Source organism: Callospermophilus lateralis, unplaced genomic scaffold (genome assembly GCF_048772815.1).
Source record: "Callospermophilus lateralis isolate mCalLat2 unplaced genomic scaffold, mCalLat2.hap1 Scaffold_52, whole genome shotgun sequence".
Taxonomy (NCBI): domain Eukaryota; kingdom Metazoa; phylum Chordata; class Mammalia; order Rodentia; family Sciuridae; genus Callospermophilus; species Callospermophilus lateralis.
The window spans coordinates 3263577-3288274 of record NW_027514454.1 but is presented as its reverse complement, the minus strand read 5'-3'; the positions used below and the strand labels follow the sequence as shown (position 1 = coordinate 3288274).

The 24698-nt window shown below is 44.7% G+C and overlaps 1 pseudogene; it reads left to right on the top strand.

Moving 5' to 3' along the window:
• The first annotated feature begins 11674 nt into the window (after window positions 1-11674).
• Window positions 11675-24698, top strand: part of LOC143390289 (leucine-rich repeats and immunoglobulin-like domains protein 1) — a 79333-nt pseudogene continuing 66309 nt past the window's right edge.

Below are 24698 nucleotides of genomic sequence, written 5' to 3'. Positions count from 1 at the left end.
CATGTATAGTAACATAAATAAACAATTATGGCTGGAAGAACAACCCATATCTCAATAATAACCCTAAATGTTAATGGCTTAAACTCACCAATCAAGAGACACAGGCTAGTAGAATGGATCACAAAACAAGACCCAACAATATGCTGCCTACAGGAGACGCATTTGATAGGAAAAGACATACATAGACTGAAGGTGAAAGGTTGGGAAAAATCATATCACTCATATGGACTTCGGAAACAAGCAGGAGTGTCCATACTCATATCAAATAAAATAGATTTCAAGCCAAAGTTAATCAAAAGGGATAAAGAGGGACACTACATACTGCTCAAGGGAACCATACACCAACAAGACATAACTATCATAAATATATATGCCCCAAACAATGGTGCAGCTATGTTCATCAAACAAACTCTTCTCAAGTTCAAGAGTCTAATAGACCAACATACAATAATCATGGGAGACTTCAACACACCTCTCTCACCACTAGACAGATCTTCCAAACAAAAGTTGAATAAGGAAACTATAGAACTCAATAACACAATTAATAACCTAGACTTAATTGATATATATAGAATATACCACCCAACATCAAGCAGTTACACTTTTTTCTCAGCAGCACATGGATCCTTCTCAAAAATAGATCATATATTATGTCACAGGGCAACTCTTAGACAATATAAAGGAGTGGAGATAATACCATGCATCTTATCTGATCATAATGGAATGAAACTGAAAATCAACGATAAAAGAAGGAAGGAAAAAACATGCATCACTTGGAGAATGAACAATTGGTTACTAAATGATCAATGGGTTATAGAAGACATCAAGGAGGAAATTAAAAAATTCTTAGAGATAAATGAATGCACAGACACAACATATAGGAATCTATGGGACACATTAAAAGCAGTTCTAAGAGGAAAATTCATTGCTTGGAGTTCATTCCTTAAAAAAAGAAGAAACCAACAAATAAATGATCTCATACTCCATCTCAAAATCCTAGAAAAAGAAGAGCAAAACAACAGCAAAAGAAGTAGAAGGCAAGAAATTATTAAAATCAGAGCTGAAATTAATGAAATCGAAACAAAAGAAACAATTGAAAAGATTGACAAAACTAAAAGTTGGTTCTTTGAAAAAATAAATAAAATCGACAGACCCTTAGCCATGCTAACGAAGAGAAGAAGGGAGAGAAATCAAATTACTAGCATACGGGATGAAAAAGGCAATATCACAACAGACACTTCAGAAATACAGAAGATAATCAGAAACTATTTTGAATCCTTATACTCCAATAAAATAGAAGATAGTGAAGGCATCGATAAATTTCTTAAGTCATATGATCTGCCCAGATTAAGGCAGGAGGATATAGACAACCTAAACAGACCAATATCAATTGAGGAAATAGAAGAAACCATCAAAAGACTACCAACTAAGAAAAGCCCAGGACCGGATGGGTATACAGCAGAGTTTTACAAAACCTTTAAAGAGGAACTAACACCAATACTTTTCAAGCTATTTCAGGAAATAGAAAAAGAGGGAGAACTTCCAAATTCATTCTACGAGGCCAACATCACCCTGATTCCTAAACCAGACAAAGACACTTCAAAGAAAGAAAACTACAGACCAATATCTCTAATGAACCTAGATGCAAAAATCCTCAATAAAATTTTGGCAAATCGGATTCAAAAACATATCAAAAAAATTGTGCACCATGATCAAGTAGGATTCATCCCTGGGATGCAAGGCTGGTTCAATATACGGAAATCAATTAATGTTATTCACCACATCAATAGACTTAAAAATAAGAACCATATGATCATTTCGATAGATGCAGAAAAAGCATTCGACAAAGTACAGCATCCCTTTATGTTCAAAACGCTAGAAAAACTAGGGATAACAGGAACTTACCTCAACATTGTAAAAGCAATCTATGCTAAACCTCAGGCTAGCATCATTCTGAATGGAGAAAAATTGAAGGCATTCCCTCTAAAATCTGGAACAAGACAGGGATGCCCTCTCTCACCACTTCTGTTCAACATAGTTCTCGAATCACTGGCCAGAGCAATTAGACAGACGAAAGAAATTAAAGGCATAAAAATAGGAAAAGAAGAACTTAAATTATCACTATTTGCAGATGACATGATTCTATACCTAGCAGACCCAAAAGGGTCTACAAAGAAACTATTAGAGCTAATAAATGAATTCAGCAAAGTGGCAGGATATAAAATCAACACGTATAAATCAAAGGCATTCCTGTATATCAGCGACAAATCCTCTGAAATGGAAATGAGGACAACCACTCCATTCACAATATCCCCCCAAAAAATAAAATACTTAGGAATCAACCTAACAAAAGAGGTGAAAGACTTATACAATGAAAACTACAGAACCCTAAAGAGAGAAATAGAAGAAGATCTTAGAAGATGGAAAAATATACCCTGTTCATGGATAGGCAGAACTAACATCATCAAAATGACGATATTACCAAAAGTTCTCTATAGGTTTAATGCAATACCAATCAAAATCCCAATGGCATTTCTTATAGAAATGGAGAAAGCAATCATGAAATTCATATGGAAAAATAAAAGACCCAGAATAGCAAAAACAATGCTAAGCAGGAAGGGTGAATCAGGCGGTATAGCGATACCAGACTTCAAACTATACTACAGAGCAATAGTAACAAAAACAGCATGGTACTGGTACCAAAACAGGCGGGTGGACCAATGGTACAGAATAGAGGACACAGAAACCAACCCACAAAACTACAACTATCTTATATTTGATAAAGGGGCTAAAAGCATGCAATGGAGGAAGGATAGCATCTTCAACAAATGGTGCTGGGAAAACTGGAAATCCATATGCAACAAAATGAAACTGAATCCCTTTCTCTCGCCATGCACTAAAGTTAACTCAAAATGGATCAAGGAGCTCGATATCAAATCAGAGACACGGCGTCTGATAGAAGAAAAAGTCGGCTACGATCTACATACTGTGGGGTCGGGCTCCAAATTCCTCAATAGGACACCCATAGCACAACAGTTAATAACTAGAATCAACAAATGGGACTTACTCAAACTAAAAAGTTTTTTCTCAGCAAAAGAAACAACAAGAGAGGTAAATAGGGAGCCTACATCCTGGGAACAAATCTTTACTCCTCACACTTCAGACAGAGCCCTAATATCCAGAGTATACAAAGAACTCAAAAAATTAGACAACAAGATAACAAATAACCCAATCAACAAATGGGCCAAAGACATGAACAGACACTTCTCAGAGGAGGACATACAATCAATCAACAAGTACATGAAAAAATGCTCACCATCCCTAGCAGTCAGAGAAATGCAAATCAAAACCACCCTAAGATACCATCTCACTCCAGTAAGATTGGCAGCCATTATGAAGTCAAACAACAACAAGTGCTGGCGAGGATGTGGGGAAAAGGGTACACTTGTTCATTGTTGGTGGGACTGCAAATTGGTGCAGCCAATCTGGAAAGCAGTATGGAGATTTCTTGGAAAGTTGGGAATGGAACCACCATTTGACCCAGCTATTCCCCTTCTCGGTCTATTCCCTAAAGACCTAAATAGAGCATGCTACAGGGACACTGCTACATCGATGTTCATAGCAGCACAATTCACAATAGCAAGACTGTGGAACCAACCTAGATGCCCTTCAATAGACGAATGGATAAAAAAAATGTGGCATTTATACACAATGGAGTATTACTCTGCATTGAGAAATGACAAAATCATAGAATTTGGAGGGAAATGGATGGCATTAGAGCAGATTATGCTAAGTGAAGCCAGCCAATCCCTAAAAAACAAATGCCAAATGTCTTCTTTGATATAAGGAGAGTAACTAAGAACAGAGTAGGGACGAAGAGCATGAGAAGAAGATTAACATTAAACAGGGACGAGAGGTGGGAGGGAAAGGGAGGGAGAAGGGAAATTGCATGGAAATGGAAGGAGACCCTCAGGGTTATACAAAATTACATACAAGAGGTAGCGAGGGGAAAGGGAAAAATAATACAAGGGGGAGATATGAACTGCAGTAGAGTGGGTAGAGAGAGAAGAGGGGAGGGGAGGGGAGGGGAGGGGGGTAGTAATGGATAGGAAAGGCAGCAGAATACAACAGACCCTAGTATGGCAATATATAAATCAATGGAAGTGTAACTGATGTGATTCTGTAATTTGTATACGGAGTAAAAATGGGAGTTCATAACCCACTTGAATCAAAGTGTGAAATATGATGTATCAAGAACTATGTAATGTTTTGAACAACCAACAATAAAAAAAATTAAAAAAAAAAAAAAAAAAAAAAAAAAAAGAAAAACCTACCTCAAACCACTCAGAACAAGATCTATTATTCTATAATATTTGCCCTCAGCTTCTTCCAGGATACTGCTACAAAGCTGTCAAAGTGGGTTCTCCCCTTATGGTAATACGTAATAAACTCAGCTTTGATTGATAAAAAAAAAAAAAAAAAAAAAGGCAGTGTTATGATTTGATATAAAAATGTTTTGGTGTTTAACCTGTGTTTTGGCTGCAAATTGTGTTTGCTCTTGTTGATCAGCACCATCTCTGAAGTCTACCTGAGACATAATAAGGAATAATCCATTTACTACTTTGTGTGTGTTAACCAGATCCCCAGATAAGGGGGATCTGATCCTGTTTTATCTAGTGAATTAACAGTTTTGCTTATATTTGTAGTCGCAGCCATTTCAGTATAAAAAGGAGACATGAATGTGAACTAATTATAAACAGAGTGGTATGTCAGATCTCAAAATATTACTTAAAAAGTATACTGCTCAATAGTGTAGCCACTAGCCACATTCTGACTATGGACCAGGATGTTGTGGTTAGTTGAAAATGTGATTTGCTGTAAGTGTAAAATGCATACTGGATTTTGAAAACTTAGTACAATTTGTAAAAGAATAAATATTTTAAAGATCTTTATTACATGTTGAAATAATATTTGGCATGTTTAGTAAATGTTTTAAAAATTGTATTTTTATCATTTTAGCATAGTTATTAGAAAACTCAAAATTACATGTGTAACTTGCATTATAATTTTGTTGAACAGTATTGCTTTAGAGAAGAAGTAAATCAGTATTTCTCTTAGCCTTCTAAATGGTGTGTCAAATCTGTACCATTTAGGAGGTCAAGTTAAATTTGCTCTGTGGAAGAATCACTTAACTTTCAGAGTATATTCTGATAATTTCCATTACGAAGGATGTAAAGATCTGTCAATTTAAAACTCACATGTCTTAAAGTTGCATGTCAGGTCAAACATTTTTAAGGGTTTCTGTTGATTTTCTGCAAATGGCTTAAACCAGTGTATGAATATACATCTAAAGAACATAGTAGACATATTGAATGCTTTCAGAGCAGTAATTTACTGGCACATTTGGTAAAGGAATGTACATTAAGTGTTTAACCCAGGACTGTTTCCACAAGGTCACAGGATTATTTTAGATGGAGTAAAATCTTTCTGTGAAATAGTAAGTTTCACTTATTGCATATTTTTTCTCTTTATATACCAGATTTCATTTAAGTTCATGAAATAATGCTTAACATTTAGTGATTTAACTAGTGAAGCAGTAAAACTTTGGGCTTGCTTGTGCACAGTAACATGGAATACTTATATCTATTTTCTTTTGTCACAGTCTTTGGTCACTGTTGGCTATTGAAAAGGACATCTTTTAACTTCTCTAGTTCTTTAATATCTGAGTTTCTTTGTGGCTGTGTAAGTGATTCAGGAAAAAAAATGTAAAATACAAGTTTCTTAGGAAATTAGAAGTTGTTTCTTACTACTTTGAGGAGAGACTTTTTTCCATATACCTCATTTGTAAAATAATGCAGATGCTTTTTTTGGATTCTTCTGGGTAGAAGGTTAGTTCTTGTAATTTTGACAGAAAAGCCTAAATTTGTATTGTGTTTTTGCTTTCATGCCAGAAAATGCAATAGATTTTGGTATTATAATTCTTTTAACTCATAGCTGCATAAATGAGAATTTTAGCTTTATGGTAGTTGTATTATTTAGATTTGTTAATTTATGTTGTAATTAAAAATGGGATTCCACAATCATAAGTACACTTAGAATTTGTGGGTTAATATTGCATGAGACCTTTGAAACTTTATGCTTGCTACTTCCAGGTGTGATTATTTAATTATGGCTTTTGGTAAGGTGTGTGTGTGTGTGTGTGTGTGTGTGTGTGTATAAACTTGTCAAAGTATGTGACAGTGTTAATTATCCCTCAGGGAAGAAATGTTAAGTGTATCTGGGTACATTCAGGAAAATGTTGAATGAGATATAGGAAAACCAGAATTACTTGTACTAGGGAGATTTGTCTTAAATCCCATCTTTTGTTTTAATTAATAAGTTATTCTATAGTTACATAATTAGGTCTAATATATACATCCAGGATGGCCTTTGGGTAGATATCATTGTCAAATTAAATGCATGACTTTAAAAGTGTTTGATTATATGTCAATAGGAATACTTCTTTTTCTTTTAGTAAAAAAGGTTGATAAACAATTAATTTCTAATGATTTGATGGTATTTTAGGTTTTAAGTATTGAAGACCTGTGGGCCAATGCATTTTAAACACAGGGAAATAATATATGTTTTTTGATTTATGTTTATACTTTTTACATTCTATATTTTAGATTAGGGTATAAAAATCAATTCACCAGTAAGTGTGAAGGGAAATTATTATGAACATCCCTTTGTTTTACAGAAAGTTATGGATGAGAGTTGTTTAGTAATGTGTTGACATTTACATTCTATTTATCAAAGGATGTGCTTCCTTCACTTACGGTCAGCACTTGTGTAAACAGCAAAAGTTTAGAAAGGTGCTGGATTTCTAAGTTAATCTTGAATTTCTTTTCCTCTATAGAGGGTACAAATATGTACTCATAAACATTAATGGGTTTGGACTGAATCTATGTTAAAGATTATATTCAAGAGTAATTGTAAATCTGTAAATCATTTTTGGATGAGGCGAAGGCCTTATGGGGGGTAGATATTACAGTTTCAAGTTTATGTTAATTATATGTTTACTATCAAAACCTGAAATCAGCTACTATAATACTTGTAAATACTATAATACTTGCAAATTTTGTTAACTTCCCTTTTTAAAAGAAAGAAAAAGAAGTAGCCTAAGTTCTAAATCAGAAGTTTGCAATTTGCACATAAGAGTAATTTTAGGATAAACTGTGTTTCTGATGCTTGCCATATCTCTCACTATTGTCCAGTGTAGATTAGAACTTTGCTAATTAAAGGGTGATCTTCAGACTAGCAACATCTGTATCACAGGTGTGATTGTAAAAACTCAGAATGTTGTTTTCCCCTAAGCAGAAGTACTGAGTCTGAATCTGAATTTAATAAAATTGCTAACTGAATTGTGTGTCTATTGAGGTTGGAAAAATCCTGCTACTGAAGCAAGACTGTTCAGATCCATTCTGTGCCACTATTGGCATGCCACTTTATATAAGTTATGGGATATTTTTGTTCTTCAGTTTCCCAAGTTGTAAAATGAAGATTAAGTTGATCTCCCCATTGTATAATTGTTGTGAGGATGAAATGAATTTGTTGAAAGTTTTGTTAACCACATAAATTGGATCCCTAAAGTGGATACAGTATGATAATAGTAGGTGAGACCATTTAGCAGCATGCCCTCACTCTTGCTGGCTAAGGGAGTGTTTAAAAAAAAAATTAAAGGATAAGGTAAAAATCTATCTTTGCCCAGCTTCTGAGATGAATGAGTTTTAGTTGATCTGAGGAGTAAAACATCTTTTGTGGGAAATTGAGCAGATATTAAAAGTAACAGTGACACAAGTCCCTATAATTGTGAATCCTAATGACCATCAGAGTCTTTCACTGGGGGTTTGGCCTGCAGTCTTTTTTTTTTCAGAATAGAAATTAAAAGTTTATTAAAGGACAGCAGAAAAGACTTCTCCAAGAGGAAGAAGGGGACCCAAGAGGTGGAATCCGTGGAAGTGTGGTTGTTTCCCCTTTTAGGATGGGCTATCTCCAAATCTGTTGGGGGCTGTTTCCTGAGCTCCATTAACATTTCTTTGAGGTGGACTTTGGCCTAGGGCCTTTTTGGGACTTCATTAACATTCCATGAGTTGTCCTGTGTTTTCCCTGAGTCATTCCCAGCATGGCCTCCATTTTAGATTTCACTCGATATTAGACCCGATTTATCTAACTACACTGACTACCTAATTTTAAATCTGGCTTCATTCCCCCCTCTAATTTGGGAACTCCTTACTGCTGTAAGGAAGGGGGGCAAAGAAGATCTTTCTGGCTTCTTCAGGCTGAAAAGGGATGGTGTGGGTCAAGCAGTTTGGAGTCCCCCTTTAAAAATCGGGTCTATCGAGTGGTCCATGATAGAAGTTTGATTGAGAAGTAATAGACTGCAAGGCCATTTGAGTGATGGGTGGTCTATAAGAGGAAACAAGAATTAATTAGTACTGGAACCAGATTGATGCAGCAATAAATCCCATAGCACAGGAATATGCCAATGAGTATGATGGCAAAGACAAAGACTAACAATGTTTTTCACCAGGAAGTACCAAGAACCAGGAGCTAAGATATTGTTTTCATGACAAATTTGCTGAGGACATGGCTTCTGTCTGAGCATGTAAATCTTTAAGGGCATTTGTCACATTGCCAGGATTGTCAGGGATGTAAACACAACATTTAACTTTTAGGGTTACAGATGTCCTTTTCCTTAAGATACAATTTAATAACTTAATGTCATCTGAGCTTGCAAAATCCTTTTACTAGTATGACCTATGTGTCTAATAGAGAAATATTTAATTCTGTTACTTAGGGCTGGATAACCATACTAGCAAACATTAAGCCTACCTGCATAGGTTAGAAATAAAGGCCTTGAACTAAAAACTGCTCTGGCAGTTCCTTTTGATAGTTATCAGGCATTCCTGTCTGAGAATCTCTTTTGAAGCCTCCAGTTTACTTATTTATGGAAGTTACATTTAACTATTATTTTATTTAAAATGCCCAGGAATAGCTGTGTTTTGGCTTTGACTGTCTTTGCTAAGTGTTTAAGATGAAGCAAGTCAAACTGACATTTGTTTCTATCTAAAAGGTTTTCTGTTCTTTTGCTTTGGGAGTCTGAAAACTGTAAGAGGCTATGTTTATTAAAGAACTGAATACAGACCTCAAAGGAAGTAGCTTGTTGAGGGGGGGTGAGGAGGAGGTGGGGGGAAGGGTCCTTTCATTGGAAGGAGGCTCCCCCTGTCAGCAGAGTTGGGCCCTTGTAAATCTAGTTTTGAATTTAGGGCCTGGGAGACTTGTGAAAAGAAAAACCAACACCACCAACAACAAAATGAGCCAAGGGAGGCCCCCAAACTTCTGGGAGAGAGGTCCTCATTCCTGCCTTGTTGGAACCAATGTTCAAGGGTGGGTATAAAGGAGATGCCACTTGGTAAAGGACAGCTGGCTTCCTGAGTCCGATCGGCTGGACAGCTGCCCCTCTTTTCTCAACCTGGCAGAAGTGTGAGCCTGGAACCCTGAGGACAGCACTGCCACCCTGCAGATTCTTTTTTAAGGTGGGGAGAGGAGGGTGGGTACCAGAGATTGAACTCAGGGCCACTCAACCACTGAGCCCCATCCCAAGCCCTATGTCATATTTTATTTAGAGACAGAGTCTCACTGAGTTGCTCAGGGCCTCACTAAGTTGCTGAGGCTGGCTTTGACCCTGTGATCCTCCTGCCTCAGCCTTCAGAGCCACTGGGATGACAGGCACACTGCACCTGGAAACCAAGCAGATTCTCATGCATCTCCTGTCCCAGTTTGAATCTGTGAGGTACAGCCATGTTCGCAACAGGCCCATGGCCCCACCTCACTCAGCATTAGTTACTTTTGTCCTGATTAATGACTGCTGGTCCCTTGGTTAGATTTGGGGTTTGCCAGAGGCCTCGGGGGTTAAAGATGCAAATAAGTCATAGTGGACAGTGCCTTCCTAGGTGGGCAGGACACCCTCGGAGCACTTTCTTTAATGTCCGCTACCCCTTTAGCATGGTTTTAAGTTGGGTTGCCCGTATTCCAGAAATGACAGGTTTCGGCTCCATCATTTAGATGAGAAAACTGACGAACAACGCCATTAGAGCTGCAGGGGATTTGATTCCAGTGAGACCCTGCAGTGAGCTCCTCTCTCACTTTGCAGAGTGCCAGGATTTTATTTTTTAAAATTCATTCTAATTAGTTATACATGACAGTAGAATGCATTTTGAAACATCCAACATAAATGGAATATAACTTCTTCTGGTTGTACATGATGTGGAATCATACCAGTCATATAATTATATATGCACACAGGGTAATAATGTCCCATTCCTTATACTATCCTTCCTACCCCCAAAACACCCTCCCTTCCCTTTGCTCCCCTCTGCCTCTATTCTTCCTCTGTTATATACCTCTATTCTTCCCTACTCACCCCCAATTTTGAATTAGCACCTGCATATCAGAAAGAACATTCAGCCTTTGTTTTTTTTGGAATTGGCATGTTTCATTCACTTAGGATGATAATCTCCATTTCCCCCCATTTACCAGCAAATGCCATCATTTCATTCTTCTTTAAGGCTGAGTAATATTCCATTGTGTATATATAACACATTATCTTTATCCATTCATCTGTTGAAGGGCCTATAGGTTGGTTCTATAGCTGGGCTTTTGTGAATTGAGCTGCTATAAACATTGATGTGACTGTGTCATTGTAGTATGCTGATTTTGGGTCCTTTGGGTATTATGCTGAAGAGTGGGGTAACTGGGTCAAATGGTGGTTTCATTCCAAGTTTTCTGAGGAATCTCCATATTGCTTTCCAGAGTGGTTGCACCAATTTGCAGTCCCACCAGCAATGTATGAAGATTACTGTTAGGGTCTGTAAACAAGTCAAGATGGTGCCTGGCATTTTGCCAGAGGGAGTGGTTTGTGAAGTAATGCCAGGGAGCCATTACGTGTGGAGATTCCTTATTGGTTGACTGCTGTATCTAGTTTATGCTAATTAAGATAAGCTGTGTGGAATGTAGAAATACCGCTCCTGTCCTACAATAAAGGGCTCCCACTCCTGCTGTATCAATGTACACAAGTTGTTCGTCACCCCCCAGTTATTTTTTTTTAGAGAGAGAGAGAGGGGAGAGAGAGAGAGAGAGAGAGAGAGAGAGAGAGAGAGAGAGAGAGAGAGAGAATTTTAATATTTATTTTTTAGTTATCGGTGGATACAACATCTTTGTTTGTATGTGGTGCTGAGGATGGAACCCGGGCCGCACGCATGCCAGGTGAGCACGCTACCGCTTGAGCCACATCCCCAGCCCCCCACCCCCCAGTTATTTTGCTGCATCCAGACTGCGGCAGATTACCATGATTTTATCTGTGTGTGTGTGTGTGTGTGTGTGTGTGTGTGTGTGTGTTGTGTGTGTGTTTAATTTCCTGTATGTCTCCAGGCCTGGCACATGGGAGGTGTCAGTAGTGATTTGTGAAAGTACGTAGTGATTTGTGAAGTTGGATTAAACTGACCCAGAGAGGTCTGAGGATGTGGATCAGTGGTGTAGCACTTTCCTAGCATGCATGAGGCCCTGGGTTTAATCCCCAATACTGCACACAGCCATATGACTAAACCTAGGCTGGGGCCTACAAGCCTTTTAAATCATGGCAGTGGACTGGGTCCTGAAGATTGCAGAAGGTTATTGGTTTGGAGCTGCCCAATTGCACTGGTACATCCTTTATGGTGGGTATATAGGTAGATGCAGGTAACGCCATGATTGTGTACTTAGAGATCACCCTTCTGTTCTTTCCCATACTTCTTTAAACAGCTTGTCCCATATGAGAAAATCCAGCATACTCTCTGAAGCCAGCAGCTGATCATGGATGGGAAGAACAACAGGAAAGCTCATTTTGAATGTCACTAGAGGGTCATGTTATGAAAGAGTGAAACAACTAGTAAAATAGGAAAGAGAATTCTTATACTTTTTTATATTTGATTTAGACACAGGGTCTCACTGATTTGTTTAGGGCCTCAATAAGCTGAGGCTGGCCTTGAACTCAAGTTCCTCCTGCCTCAGCCTCCTGAGCCACTGGGATTACAGGCGTCCACCACTATGCCTGGCTCTTGTAGTTACTCTGCAAAAAGAAATGCCCGAGTAACCTCCACTTGTGTGTTTCAGGCAGCACAACAGGATCCGCAGTGTGAACGGGAGCCAGCTGAAGGCCTACCTTTCCTTAGAAGTGTTGGATCTGAGTTTGAATAATATCATGGAAATTTGGAGCACCTGCTTTCCCCCTGGACTGTATATAAGAGAGCTGTAAGTGCTTCTGTGGCTGGGGCTGTCCCTCTGCTTCTAGGTCAGCTGGAGGCCTCTCCATTGCCCAGGTCTGTACACAGTCTGCATATTTCACTTCTGCTTTGGTCAGCTTTTTCACTACTGTGTGACTAAAAAAACCCGACCAGAAAATTGTAGAGGAGGAAAAGTTTATTTGGGGGCTGACAGTTTCAGAGGTCTCCATTCATAGACCGTAGGCTCCATTCCTCAGGGCTCAAGGGGAGGCAGGAGGTCATGGAGGAAGAGTGTGGTGGAGGGAAGCAGCTCACATGGTGATCAGGAAGCAGAGAGAGTCTCCACTCTCCAGAGACAAATAGAGACCCAAAGCCATGCCCCCATGCCCCCTCCTCCAGCCACACCCAACTGCCTCCAGGACCACCCAGTTAATCCCATCAGGGGGTTCATTCACTGGTTGGGTTAAGGCTCTCACAACCCAGTCATTTCTCCTCTGGACCTTCTTGCACTATCTCACACGTGAGCTTTTGGGGGATACCTCACATCCAAACCATAACAATTTTTCAGCTCTGGGGATGGTACAAGACAGGAGGGATTGGCCTCTGATGCCCACTGATGGAACATTTCCAGTCCCATAGTATTCGTCTGTGTTACACCCAAGGTGGACACCTTTGGCAGGGAGAGGTGGACTTGCCTGTCCAGGGAGCTCACCCCCTCAGACAAAAGAGTTCAAGACTCTGAGGTCTGCCCTGACAACAAAGCCTGCTTTTACTCCCATTTACTGGGCTGCTTCCCAGCAGAGCTTGGAGAGAAGGCTCAGGGGAGCTTAGAGGCCCACTCTGCAGGGAGAGCGCTTTGCATACTCTCCAGGCTGTTTCTTCCTAGCGTCCCACAGTGATCACACAGCTCATGGGATCTGTCTGGGAAGGCGGCTCCTGGTTCTGTGGGTTCTCAGGACTGTGCTGATGTGTCTCTTACCTGTGTTCGGGCCCCATCTTACCTGCGATGTGGATGGTAGACAGGAGTAAAAATGATAAAACCTGCAGCACCTGCGGCCTGTGGGTAGGAAAGTGTTGCTCTGGGGAAAAATCTAAAGAGACATTTCCAAATCTGAGTGAGTTTACATTCGCTTTGTCATCACTGTTTCAGAGTCATTTTGGAGCTCATTTGTGAGTCCTGTTTAGAGGTGGTCATGACCCATCTCTTCAGGGAAGATGAACCTTGGCCCCTAGATTTTCCAAGTTATTCTCAGGCTGCATCAAGGTGCCGAAATCAGGAACAGGAGGCCTTGGCCTTTGTTAACCTCAAGTGGAGCCTGTCCTGAGGTGTCCAGCTGCCGCCCAACACTCCCTTGCTCAGAACCAAGAAACCACCAACCGCGAAATGGAATTGCACTGACCTTCTGTCCCTGCAAGAAAGCAGGAGGAACTTTCTCTTGTGGCAGCTTGTGGCTGCTCTATCTTCTTCCAAGAGGCTGTTATTCTCTAATCTGGAATGTCAAGAACAAACAGTTTGTAGAGAATCCTCATGTGCCCTGTGCTGGGGCTCTGCCTGGTAAAGAATCCAGAGGAGCCTTGTTCCTTCCCCCCAGGGTAGAAGATTCTCTGGGCTTTCTCCTTTTCACTTAGGTGCTGGTTTTTGTTGTTGTTGTTGTTGGTTTTTGTTGTTGTTGTTTTGTTTAAAAAAAAAACACCAAAATTTTGTCTAGGAAAAGCAGTAAGAAGGGTGTTGAGGGGTAACTTCTCATAGGAATACTGATTTATTTTATTCCCTTTATTTTTTCCCTTTTCTATTCCACTGCTTGCTATGCTTTCACACAGTGTGACACACCTGTCTGTGTTATACACTGCAGTCCGTCTGCTCAGCATGGTCAAAGGAGATGGCCCTGAAAAAGTATTGCTTGTCTTTTTTTGGCGGGGGCGGGGGTACCGGGTATTGAACCAGGGACGCTTAACCACTGAGCCCCATCCCCAGCCCTATTTTGTATTTTATTTAGAGATAGGGTCTCACTGAGTTGCTTAGGGCCTCACTTTTGCTGAGGCTGGCTTTGAACTCTCAATCCTCCTGCCTCAGCCTCCCAAGCTACTGGGATTACAGGCGTGGTATGGCTTGCTCTCTAAAGAACTTGGCTCAAGTCTCTTTAACTAGAGGGTTTCTTTCAGGTATATAAAATCATTTAAAGGAATTGGCTTATACCTGCTTATTATGTAAGTCCAAAAATGAGACCCACTTCAGGATTAAAGACTGTTTCCCCAAATCGTGGAATGGAATCTGACCTGGCCTCTGAGCTGACTTTGTGCTTTGTGTAGGGCTTTTCTTGTCAGCCTAGGGTGGCGGGCCAGGTGTGGCCCAAGGTTGGCAGGTTTGCAGGAGGGCTGGGGGTGGAGGTGTCTGACGGTCACTCCTGCCCTCTTGGGCCCACTAGCCACAGGTGCTGTGTGCTCTGGGCTGAGTGGAGGTTGACCTTGGAAAGTCTTGCCACCTGCAGTGCTTCCCCTTCTGGGAGTCAGGGCAGGCTCTGAAGCCTCGTGATAACAGACATCTCCTCAGGAAACCTGTCCCTCTGGGTGTGTCTTAGAGTGTTTTCCCAGCTCGGATCCAGCTGGGTCTGGTGTCTGTAACAGAACGAGGAAGGCCTCCTACAGCTGTGACATTTTCTCTCCTGACTCGTTCCAGCAACCTGGCCAGCAATCGCATTGGCACCCTGGAGTCAGGAGCATTTGATGGCCTATCACGGTCACTGCTAACTCTTTGCCTGAGCAAAAACAGGATCACCCAGCTTCCTATAAAAGCATTCAAGTTACCCAGGCTGACACAACTGTGAGTACAGAAACCAGCACTTTAATTAAGGTTATAGCCCAATTTTATGGGGGCCAAACTTCCCCAAGGACCTAGCACCAAATGCAACCCCTACTTCCCCCCCCCCCACCTTGCCCCCAGTAAAGTTCTGCATGAACTGTAATTAATGCCCCTATGACAACACCTAGTAAAAGCAGATTGGAGCTGGGTCTGGGGCCGGTGGGCCACCTCATCTTGCAGGGATGAGGTCCACTGAGTATGGACGTGCAGGTTCATGCTAGTGTCCTCCTCGATGACATGAGGAATCCTGCTGGTTAGCTGGCGTGGCTAGTGCTTAGGCTGCATGCATTCTGTTTATTTGTCTCAGAGGTTTTAGTGTTGGTTTTAAAGGTACCCGTAAAATAAGTACCTCAGGCTTGATGGCATCCTCCACATTTCTTGAATTTGGCAGGAAGTTAGCATGGCTAAAGGCGGTAAGCAGGAGATGGCAATTTTTATCTCGTAAATCTTACAAGGTGGTTGATTTATGATTGTCTCTCGCTTTTTTTTTTTTTTTTTTTTTTTTGGTACCGGGGATTGAACTCAGGGGCACTCAACCACTGGGCTACCTCCCCAGCCATATTTTGTATTTTATTTAGAGACAGAGTCTCATTGAGTTGCTTAGGGCCTCGCTGAGTTGCTGAGGCTGGCTCTGAACTCACAATCCTCCCACGCCACTGGGATTATAACCCTGTGCTACCATGCTTGGCTCTTGATTGATTGATTGATTGATTCATTTTTGACTTCTTTTTATTATTGGAAGAATAAATGTCAGGAAAACAAGCCAGTAGTGGACATTTGGTTTAAATTGACGAGAACAGTTGTTGAGGCTCAGTGGGGTGTGGATCCTGGGCTGTCTGCGGAGAAGGTCTCCATGATGCTGAGGAGGTTGGGTCACGAGATGCTCCAGAAATAGTTGGGGGAAACCAGGGCTTTCCCATTAGCTCCATGTGTCTTTCCCTGCCCCTCCAGGCCACCCAGAGTCCTTTCAGTCCCCCGAGGCTCTCTAGTACTAGAGCTAGCAGCTGAATGTGTGTGCTTCATGGGGGGTCCCCCGCTGCTCTTGCCCCATACATGGAGATCCCGTCAGATGCCCTGACTGCAAATGTTCTTGCATTAGATACCCGCTGGCTCGCTGGCTGGGAAAATCGGCAGGGGTGTGTGTGTGTGTGTGTGTGTGGGGGGGTGGGTGTGTGTGTGGAATGTGCACAGGGAGGATCTGACCCTGTGGGCTTCTTCTCTTCAGGGACCTCAATCGGAATCAGATTCTGTTGATCCAGGGCCTCACGTTCCAGGTCCTGGACAGTTGGAGGTGCTGAAGCTTCAGAAAAACAACATCAGCAAGCTGATGGATGGCGCTTTCTGAGGGCTGTCCAATATGCATAAGCGGTAAATGTGGGCGGGCCCTGGCAGGGCTCCAGCCCAAGGGTGAGGCCGTGGCCTCTGCACCCTGCCTCTGTGGGGAGTGGGGCAGCCTGTGTGTGTCCATTCAGCTGAGCACTAGGTGGAGAGCAGGCCACCTTTCCTTTTTCTTTCTGTTTTTTTGTTTTGGTACCAGGATTGAACTTGGGGAGGCACTCGACCCCTGGGCCCATCCCCAGCCCTATTTTGTATTTTATTTAGAGACAGGGTCTCACTGAGTTGCTCAGCACCTCACTTTTGCTGAGGTTGGCTTTGAACTTGAGATCCTCCTGTCTCAGCCTCCTGAGCTGCCTTGATGACAGTCCTGTGCCATCACACCCAGAAGGCCACCTGTCCTTTGAGTCTTCCTGTGGTCCCAACTCAGTGTCTCTGCAGACTCAACCATATCTGTTCGTGTTTCCATAGCAGAGTAGGAACATCTCTTGGAGGAGGTTTTTGAATCAGGTCAGGTGTTGCAGGAAGGAGCCCCATTCCTGGGCTTCCTCCCACCCCCACTTCCTCGCTGCAGAACAGATCCTTCCCCACATCCTCTCCACTCCCACACTCCACAGGAAGCTCCTTCTCTCCCCATTTTGGGATTGACAGTCTTCCTTGATGTGTAGGTGGACCCAAAATATAGTTCATCACAGGAGATTTATTTATGTCTTGTGAGCTCATCAAGGCACTTGGTGCAGATGTGCAGCTTTTATCAAAGGAACATTCTCTTCGGCCAGATGTGTCCAATGGCGGAGCTGAGGCCTGCCAGAAACAAAGGCAACATCAAAAAAAAAAAAAAAAAAGCAGAGGAATGTAATCTGCTGTCCTTCAACATTTAATTTGTTTATTTTTCATTAGAGGTCATGCCTCTGCGTGAATGAATCAGATAGTAAAGGAAAGCAGCTGCTGCCCACCCATCATCCGTCCCCTCTCTCCCCCTCCCTCCCCATCCCTGTTCTTCTCCCAGAAGACAGTTGAGTCTCAGCATTTCCTCTTGGTTTTCCTGTTTTCAGGTTTGCAGGTGGTTACTTCCAAGTTGGCACATCTTCACCAGTATCTTTACCCACTTCTTTCCTTTACTACTTGTCTTTATAACTGAAACCAAACCCAGAAGCTTAGGTCCAGGCCCCACAGTGTACTGTGCAGAAGCATCTCTGCTTTGCATGACCAGGATGCTAGTGGCTTCTCCTCCTTTGCCACTTCAGCTGGGCTGGAGCTCTGTGGTGCATATTCCAGAACACTCTTCCTTCCTCAAGTTTGTCATTTAGAATCTGAAGTTCTAAGTTGATGATGGTCTGAGGATTAAGAGAATTTTCAGAAGAAAACAGTGTGAGGCTCTACCATTTCATTTTTATGTGGAACGAATTTATACAAATTAGGGCCGGTCATGGTGGTGTGTGCCTGTAATCCCAGTGGCTCAGGAGGCTGAGGCAGGAGGATTGCAAGTTTGAGGCCAGCCTCAGCAACTTATCAAGATCCTAAACAACTCAGCTAGACCCTGTCTCTAAATCAAATATAAAAAAGGGTGGGGGTATGGCTCAGTGGTTAAGCACCCCTGAGTTCAATCCCTGGTACCAAAAAAAGAGCAAAATGTGCATCGGTAACTTCCATGAGAGAAACCAGGTGTCTAGGCAGAGCTGTCATTGGTGAGGATTCTGAGAAGTGAGGGAATGGCACATGAATGCTCTTCATTCAGTGGGGTCATATCCTGAGATGCCCACTGTGAGCTGAGGATGTCATAAGTTGAAAATACACTTAATTCCTAGTCCCCAGGGCATCCTAGCTTGCAGCACAACACATGGTAGAGTGTCAGTTGTTTCCTCTGGGTACCACAGGGCTGAGGGGGAGCCATCTCTCTGCCACTCTCAGCATTGAAAAAGGATTGTACCAGTTAGGAAAGATCTAGATTCGGAATTCAAAGCGGAGTTTCTGCAGAATGTGTGTTAGTCTCACACCTTCATAGAGTGTGGACATCACAAGTTGGAATACTGTAAGTCAGGGACCTACTGTGCATACTTAATGAGCTTGTTGGGAGCCAGATGCTCACACTGCCCACAACCCCGAGGTACATTCTCTATTCCCTCTCCATACAGCACCATGAAGTGGATTCTTCTGGATATTTCCATTTCGCAGGTGTTCAGACTCATTAAGCCATCAAAATCGCAAAATCAATATTTAAATCTTGTAGTCATGGAGCTGGGAGTAGTGGCACACACCTGTAATTCCAGCGTCTCAGGAGGCTGAGGCAGGAGGATCGTGAGTTCAAAGCCAGCCTTAGCAACTTAGCAAAGCCCTAAGCAACTCAGTGAGACCCTGTCTCTAAATAAAAAATATAAGTAGGGCTGGGGCTGGGGCTCAGTGGTTAAGCACTCCTGGGTTCAATACTGGGTACAAGAAAAACAAAAATCATACAGTCATTGGACCCCAGAGCTAATGCCATGTCTCCTGGCACAGTGGATTTTTTCAGTTGGATGAGGATAAGGGCTGTCTCCCTTTTCCCCTTCTCTCTCTGTTCCTCTCCTGGCTTTGCTCTTGCTGAGAGCTCCTCTGCCCACTCATCTGCCTGGTTCACTTTGACTTAGCTGAAAGTGACTTATGGCTAACATCCCCTGCCCTTCCGAACTTTCTGAGTATGTCTTGGCCTGCAGACCCTCCACTGGGGTCTGCCTGTCTTCTCTCCGCCATGTGTATGCACACCAGGGGGTCTCCATGCTTCCCTTGTGCTCTTACACCCTTATTGTGACCGCCGTGTCTGATCGGAGCGCTGACCAGGCACACTCCGGGTATTGGGTAAAGGTTGGACCCCTTTGACCCCAGGCACTGTCATTGCAGACACCTCGAGCACAACAGCCTGGTGGAATTGAACAACGGCTCCCTTTTTCGCCTCACGGCCCTGCACCAGCTGCACCTTGGCCACAACTCCATCTCACGCATCCACCGCGATGGCTGGAACTTCGGTCAGAAGCTGCGTGAGTTGTAAGTGCCCTCGGCTTTGGTCTGTGGAGGCAGATCCTCCAGAGCCCAGAGAGCAGTGGACTAAGAAGGGGTGTAGGCCTCGGGGGCAAAGGCAGCTCAGAGGCAGGCAGGCCGGTGGCCCTGTTCTGGCAGAAAGAAGGATAGATGTCCAGGCCAGCCAGGCCCAAAACAGGAATGTCAGGTCTTTGAGCTCCAGGCCCTTCCTACCTCCTATTTTTGAAATAACAGAGGTGTAGCCTGTCGGTCCCCATGAAGAGCCTCTGTCCCCAGGGATTTCTTGGGTGTGGAAAAACTCCTGAAGTCAAGGGCTCTGTCTGGGAAGGGCAACCTAAAGAACCCTTCTCACTGTAGCTTCTTGCAGAGTGATGGTACCTTAGGCCTCTGGGCCATGGTGTGGCACACCTGTAATGCCAGTGACCTGGGAGGTCAAGGCAGGAGTATCACAAGTTTGAGGCCAGCCTCAGCAAATTAGTGGGACCTATTTCAAAAAAAAAAAAAGCTGGCAATGTTGCTCAGTGGTAGAGCACCCCTGGGTTCAAGCCCCAGTGAGAGAGAGAGAGAGAGAGAGAGAGAGAGAGAGAGAGAAAGAAACAGTGTGTTTGAACCACACTGGGATCATGAACAGAGCAATGGCGACCCGCTGACTGGAAGAATCTGTGTGTCCTCAGCGCTTGCACCTCAGTCAGCTTCCCCAGGGACCTGGCTCTTCCCTTTACCTTCGTGCCTGGTGGAGGAGGTGGATGTGCATGGAGGCTCACAGTGTCCCCCCACCCTCCATTCCTTTGGAAGATCCCCAGACAGGACACCCAGGCTGGGCCTGAGGGCACCTGAGCTCACTGTTGCCCAAGCTGAGAGCCACAGTGGTGACACCTGGAGAGGGAACCTGCATCCCCTCTCTGACCTGCATGCACAGCCAGAGCTGCATAGCCAAAGGTCGGAGAACATGGCCATGTTCCCTTGTCTACACCCGTTTCTAGATCTCTGCTTGTGTTGGGGGAACAGGTCCTCAGTAGGTGGAAATTTTCAGTTTCATAATGCTCTAGTTTAGTCCGGTTGGGTTTCCTTATTTTTCAGGAGAGTTTGGGAGGGTTTTCTCCTTTCCCACTTTTCATAGGCTTGGCCTAGAAAAATCATCACTTAATGTGAGCAAGCGTTATGGGTGCCAGGCACACTCACAGGGACCTGGAACTTCATGCTGCACTTGCAGCCCGAGTCCTTAGCCGGTCCCTCCCGTTGTGTGTCCCTTGCATCTCGGGCCCACAAGCATCCCTCAAGCGTTTCAGTCTCTATGGGTCAGTTGTCAGAGCATGTGCCATGCAACAGCCTGCTTCTCCCTCCTGCTCACTGCCCTTGGACTTGGGGTGTTAGATTTGCCCTCCTGGTGCTTTAGGGTGCAGCTTCCTCCCTCTTGTGGTATCGGATGGCACACTCTTTGCTCAGGTGAGGACTGCATGAGGGAACTCCAGGGACACGTGGTTTCTGTTGTCCTAGTCCGGGAGCCCTGGGGAAGCAGGGCAGGTTGAGTCCCACAGTCCTGAGCCTGTCTAGTTCCTAGGGTGAGGAGCCACCGTCCTGTGACTCAGCAGAGGGTGTGTGACCTCCTGGGAGAAGCTGTGCTCCAGAGCCTTGATGGGGCTTTGAGCTCCCTGCTCCCCTTTCTGGCTGTGGACCGCTGTCTGCTGTGCCCTTTAGAGGGACCAGGGGTCACTGCAGCGTGCCTTGACCAGTCCTAGAAGCTTGCCCCGTTCTCAGGTCACCTCAGAGGTAGGCTGAGGGTTGCTTTCCCGCCCCTCCCCTAAGCCAAATTCCTTAATTGCAGGTGAGGATATAATTTTGGTCTCCTGCCAGGTCTTGTGACTGACAGACACCATGACTTATTTCTCCAGCAGGGAAAGAAGGCTGCCTGCTGCCCCCTTTAAAAACCCATTAATCTTCACTGATACTATTTTTCTTCTTCCTGACCCAGCCCAAACTTCCCATTTTTCAACCAGAGGTGACCCGTATGCCAAGTGACCAGCGCCAGGGTTGTGTCAGAAATGCAAGGGTGTCTGGGAAGAAGGTTGGAGTCTCACATGCAGGCTAAATGGATGATTTGGGGCGTGTCCTGTCCTGCTCACAGGGAGGGTAGGTGACACTCAGGCCAGAGCCTCCAGCCTGAGGCTGAGGCCCTGCAGTGGTTGTCCCAGGCAGGGATGCATGGCGCCCTTTGCTGTCCAGTGCGTGGAGTGGCAGCATCTGACCCACAAGGGGCCTATCCAGGGTGTCGGGCCTCTGCCAAGAAAGGTCTGAATCAGGACCAGCCTGGACACCAGCAGGGAGGTTTTGTATTGCATGACCTTGTGCCATCCCCACAGTTTAACCACACTGGGACCTGCAGAGCCATCCCTGTTGTTAGGCCAGGTGGATGACCTAGCTGCATGTCCACTGTGAGATACTGCCTGCCCACGGAGACCCCATGGGTTGTTGTAAGCAAGTCTGTGAAGCCTGATAATGACCTGTGCCCCTCCACCTCCCCAGGATTCTGTACTTCAACAACCTCATGCGGCTGGACAAGGAGAGCCTGGCCAAGCTGGGCAGTTTGAGCATCCTGCGCCTCAGCCACAACTCCATCAGCCACATCACTGAAGGCGCCTTCAAGGAACTCAAGAACCTGCGCATCTTGTATGGCATTCACTGTGGGGGTTACCAAGCGATGGGGTCCTGGGCAGGAGAGCAGAAGAGGGCAGAGCCGGCCGCCGAAGGCCTCTCTGGGAGTTCTCTGAACTCCACTCCCAATGGCTTTGGGTGGGAATTGGACCCCAAGCTGATGTGTTATGTGTGCATAGCTGATATTGAATGTCTTGTTCCCCTGAAATGGTGCCTGAGGGAATGACAACCTTAAAGTGTGGTGTCACGAAGCAGAAGCTGCACATTGTGCCTGTCAGGATGCTGGGTCCTGCTGTTGAAGTGAGCGTCCCCAGGTCGGCAACCACTGCCACACTGTCCCTGCAATCATTTTTTTTTCTTTCTTTCAGTACCAGTGATGGAACTCAGGGGCACTCGACCACTGAGCCATGTCCCCAGCCCTATTTTCTCTTTTATTTAGAGACAGGGTCTCACAGAGTTGCTTAGTGCCTCGCTTTTTGCTGAGGCTGGCTTTGAACTCATGATCCTCCTGCCTCAGCCTCCTGAGCCCTGGGGATTACAAGCATGCAACACTGGGCCCAGCTTCATTTTTTTAAACCCTCTATGTCTTTTCTCAAAGCCATCGCAGAAAACTAGTTCAAAAACTAGTTCAAAAACTCCTTTGTTACACTTGGTGTCCAGTGTGCCTCATTTCCAAAAAAGGTGGAGTTGGGGACTCTGTATCTTTCCTTGTCCTCATTAGGGAGTCATTCAACCAGGTGGAGGTGACAATGCCATGTCCCTCTAAGTGTCCCATTAGGTAAGTCACCAGAAGTCACCGCAGATGCTTTTCTGGGATTGTTGGCCTCAGACAGTTTCCAAACCATCAGCAGAAAGCCCCCAGAGCGGGGTGTGTGATTTTCAGCAGACAGTGATGGTGGGCTCTTGAGGCCCCTGTCCTAGGCATGAGTTCCTGGTGGACAGGGGCTTGCTGCAGGCAACTGGGACAGGAATTTCCTCTGCAGTTGTACCTGGTGGAGCTGGTTTTAAAGTGGGGGCAGTGGAGTCACTGCCTGGGGGAGCAAAGCACCCCAGGCCAAGCTATTCAAGCTGAAGTCCTACAAGGCCAGGATAAGGAGAACAGGCATTGAGACTTAGCAGCCTGGAGGAAGAGGAAAAGGTTGGCAGCAGGAGTGGGCACACAGGCACACAGAGCCACCGCCCCAGGCCTGGGTTCATTCAGTCTGAAGATAATAGGCAGGAACTGTGGGAAGGAGAAGCCCCTCCAGCAGCCGACTTTGCTCAAGCAAGGTCACAGTGAATGGTTCACCTTCAGTCAGAGCTCCCTTCCCTCTAGCACCATCCATTCCAGGTCTTCCTGGGAGCCAAGAGCATCCCTTTCTGTTCCTGGCCCTTGTGCAAGGGCTCAGGAGAGGGAAGGGCAGGCATGAGGGCCTGGTGGAAATTTGGAGATGGCAGAGTGCGTGCAGAATAGGGCCTGGCTGCCAGTTGCGATGTCCCACCTGGGCACTTTGACCTGCCCTTGGATTCTGGGAAGCAGGCTGAGTCACTGGCCTTGGGATTTGCTCTGCTGGAGGAGCCTGGCCTGTAGAGTTGGCCCCATCTCTCCCACCCTGGCGAGTGAGTCACAAGTCTGACTCAGCACCCAGATGTCCTCCCTGGCTCAATGTCTAGCTCTCTGCAGGCCATGTAAGGAGATGGGCTCTGGGCCCCAGACTCACCGGCCAGCATGCAGGGCACAAGGCCAGGGTTCCTTTCTTTACTGCTCAATTTTTTTCTTCTACGTGCCTTGTTCCAGATTCTTGGTTGGGTCAAAAAAAGGGACTCTGATTGAGTTAGAGAAGATAGGAACCTCAAGGAACTTGTCAACTGATCCTCCATGCCACGGCCAGGTGTCTACTCTGTGCAGGCAGATTACAAACTGGGCTTTCCTAAATGTGCTCTGTACTGTTTCCTAGCCCCAGGCCTAGCCAGGGAAAGCTGCTTGTTTGGGGTGTGCATCATCTGCATTGGAAGGCCGTGGGAGCCTAGCCACGCTGCAGGCTGTACAGAGCGGGGCCTGCTTCACAGAGCCAGACTCCTCATGACTGTACAGGACACTGGGCCCCCTAGAGTGCACCTGGGTGCCTTGAGCTGTGAAGTAGAAACCCAGTGTAAAGCAGTTCTCCTGTCCCCGAAGAGAGTGGGAGGGGGAAATCCTGGGAACTGAATTAGAACAAACTATATCCCATGCTTTAAAAATGATGCCATATTCTGTTGTCATGTAGAACTAATGAAAAAAAGTAGGTTGAGGGTTGTGACTGAGAGGTTCATGCTCTGTCTTCTCCCCAGGGACCTGGACCATAATGAGATCTCAGGCACATTAGAGGACATCAGTGGTGCCTTCACAGGCCTCGACAGCCTTATCAAGCTGTGAGTATTTCTGAGTACCTGACTCTCTGAGCGCTGGCATGCACTGGAACCCCCTTGGACAGATCCCTTGTCCTGTGTCTGAGTCCTGCAGCAGAAAGTGGGCTCTACCCTGGTGTGGTGGTGCACGCCGGTGCATGCCTATAATCCCA